The following is a 3,383-nucleotide window of genomic DNA, read 5'->3' as shown; positions in this document are numbered from 1 at the left end:
GTTTGGGGCTCCTAAACTGTTTTTGCTTAACGAAATTTGGCACGACAAATTAGATTTTCTTTACCGCCTAAGACTTCCCACGTTTCTCAATTTTTTTCCTCCATTTAATCCAAGATATTTTCCCCACGCCGCCTTCTCCCAACCTCCAGATCCAATCTACGCCGGCATCATGCCCCCCCTCGCGCGCCGCCCTTTCACCTTCACCGTGCGGCAGCAACCCTTCCCCGAAGCGCTACCCTCCGTCGGTAGCTCCGCCCACCGTCGAATACATTTCTCGTCCGTCGGCAACCTCGGTAGTTGGAGCACGTCGGCGTCGGTCGTCCTCACCATCGCCATGTCGAGCTCCTCCTGACGTTGTCCTCACCGTCACCTAGCTGCATCCACGTTGGTGTCATCCGCCACCCGAAGATCTACTGCGTGTTCCGTCGATGCACCGCCCCGCAAGCATCTTCAGTCTCCGGCACGTCAAGCAGGTGATCCCTTGAATCCCATATATCCTCTACAATTTTTACCATCAATCGATCAAAGTAACGGCGCATGACCTGTTTGGCTACTTGCTGCCTCACCTTCCACAGGCACCGAACCATCACTGGCCCTCATGCGTTCGTGCAGCTCCAGGGCGTCCTGCGACCGTCCTCCTCTGTCTGCTAGTGCTACGCAGTACACACTCTTTTTATTTGTGCGTTCATGTTCAGATCATCACAGTACATAATCGATTGATTTTTTATCTGTCAAACAGTGTTGGCCTGCTACTAACCAGTAACTAGTACTGAACTATGAACTTTTCATCTTGTAAAGTGGTAATGTTTAGTGCCAATGGGAGGGAAGTTGTTCGCTTCTGTTAACTTATTATTCGGTTGTATATTAGCTACTACTCCCTCCGTTCCTAAATACAAGTCTTTTTAGATATTTCAATATAGACTACATACGGATGCATATAGACACATTTTAGAGTGTAGGTTCATTCATTTTTCTCCTTATGTAGTCTATATTAGAATCTCTAAAAAGACTTATGTGTAGGAACGGAGGGAGTAGTAATTATTGTGCACTGCTTGTTTTTTATGTAGAAATGCAGATAAGAGACAATAAGTAAAATTCAATCTCCCCAGGAATCAATTTCTCCTTTTATTAGAGTTGATTTCAGTGTCTCAATGGATTTTTGGGTGACGACGCGTGTAATTTTGGGGGAGGAGCAGGTGTATGCATTATGATTTACACATTCATGTTGAGATTATGGTGGGTTAGGATGTTCATTCTGTTTTTATTGGCAACAACTTCAAATGCCTCTTCCCGAATTTTCTGGACCGCTATTTTAGGAGTATATAACCCCCACCGATTGGATGACCAACCCATGTCACTGCGTACACCACCGTGGCCGCCACTTGACGGCAGGTGGTGGACACCAATGCAACCACACTGGCGGCTTCCCTTGCCTAGCTACACGTTGCATCTCTGTTTCATCTTCGCTAGGTAATTTGTGTACTTCTGCTCTCTTTTCTCTCTGTCTAAGCATGTGCTTATTAGTGATTAGCACTCACAACATAACTATTACTAGCTTAGAGGACAGTTTTTATTCTCTAGACTGTTTTTTCTTACATCTGTAATAATAAAACATGTGGAAGGGGCTTCTTTTCATTCTTCATTGTGATATCTCATTGCAGCAAGTTTTAATTCTACAAGTAGATGAATCGTTATTTCTTTCAAATTCAGATCTAATGGTGGGTGTATAGTACAGAAAATTGTATACCTAACTGGTCCTTAATCTAAGCAGAATGATTATCAGGTAAATCGTGCAGGTTTGTGGGGATGACACATATTTGGAGGTACAGCTCCTGCTTGCATGCGCAAAAAGTTCATGATTTGCATCTCTAATATAACATGGTAAGTCTTTTTCATTCTTGATCTCTCCATTACGCTATGTTCAATTTCATGAATGGGAGGAATTCCGGTATGAATTCACATGATGTTCAAACACATAAATGCCTGATATGCTGAATTGCTAACATACTGAAAAATGCTACAGCTTGATGACTATGTAGTAAAGTTCATTCAGAACTTAGTTCTGGCGACATGGGTCTTGGGGAGTATATTGGGTTCCAATACAATTGAGCATGATTTATTGGCAGTATACTACAAAACTACATTATTCCCAGGTCAAGCATTACATTTGGGCATAACTTTACATGCAATGCAAGTCAGCAAAACAGATGAGACTTTTTTTCTTACTCCAGAACCACTTAATTTTTCTCTACTAATTTCCCCTTTGGATCTTTGTAGGAGATAATGGCACATCGATTTGATGTTTTTAGTGGTACTGTTTATATTTTATTTTCCAAGAAATACTCAAAAGTATTAGTGGTATGACAGTTGAGTACATTTGTTGATCTTTTATTATGAGCACATGTTTTTCCCTATCTAATATTAGGACTACTCATCGTTGTGATCCGTGTGATATGGGGCTTAATGATTTGAGAGTCGTTGTCCCAAAATTATTCTAAAATGGTTGGTGGGTTTTTATGTATCCATCAGCAGCTTTAGTTTTTGTGAACATATTTGTCTAACAGTTGAGTACATTTACCAGCAATATAGAAATGAAAATTTCTAATGACCCATATGATTGCTTTCACTAGCGAGCTCAGGTGTCAGTTCAGAGAGCAACTTCAATGTTCTCTAATATCTGATTGACCCACAGAGAATTTTTATTGATGTTCTAGTACTGCATACTAATGTATTTTCAATGCATATTTTATAGCTTAGGGTGTGAAATATTCATTTTGTGCAGCTTGCAATCATCAACTATTTAACTCAGGTGAAATTTATGGTGTTGTGGAACGATTGAAGTTAGTACAAAGTCGAGACACTTATATTGAGATGGAGGGATTATAAGTTTACTTACAGTTGAACTGAACCTCTAATGTAGAAAGCAGATGGTGGTCAAGAATCGGAAAATGCTCATGCTTGAAATAGCAATGTGACCAAGCAAGGTGGTACTGAATCAAGTGTATAACTTCCTGTGTCACTAAGCACATCAAGAAAATACATTTGTAGGCAGTATGTTTGGCGAAGTATCTTGGTTTTTTAGGTAAAAAAGCCAAAGCTGACCACTCCAACACAACCTAAGACATTGGTGCTCCAAGACAACCTCAAGACATTTCTATGGTACTTCTCTCATAGTTTTATCAAAGAACATTTCATCTTGTACTAATCCAAGAGCTTATGTTCTAAGCTTCTCTTTGTTAAAAAATTTCTTCCAGGCTAGCTGAGAGTTTAGAATTGGAACACATTGCAGGAGCAAGCAGCAACTACGCAAGAATTAGTCTTTAAATGAACACATATTATGTATAATGTATGGAAAGCTTAGTTCTACTTTGTAGTATATATAT

The 3,383-nt window shown here is 40.1% G+C and overlaps 1 long non-coding RNA gene across 1 annotated transcript; it reads left to right on the top strand.

Moving 5' to 3' along the window:
* The first annotated feature begins 1,345 nt into the window (after positions 1 to 1,345).
* On the top strand, positions 1,346 to 3,383 carry LOC119318982. Its single transcript, XR_005154303.1, has 3 exons — positions 1,346 to 1,881; positions 2,921 to 3,159; positions 3,255 to 3,383. It is a non-coding gene; the product is annotated as an uncharacterized LOC119318982 (long non-coding RNA).

This window comes from Triticum dicoccoides, chromosome 6A (genome assembly GCF_002162155.2).
Source record: "Triticum dicoccoides isolate Atlit2015 ecotype Zavitan chromosome 6A, WEW_v2.0, whole genome shotgun sequence".
NCBI lineage: Eukaryota > Viridiplantae > Streptophyta > Magnoliopsida > Poales > Poaceae > Triticum > Triticum dicoccoides.
Note: the sequence above shows the minus strand (reverse complement) of the source record. Positions and strands in the feature narration are given on the sequence as shown.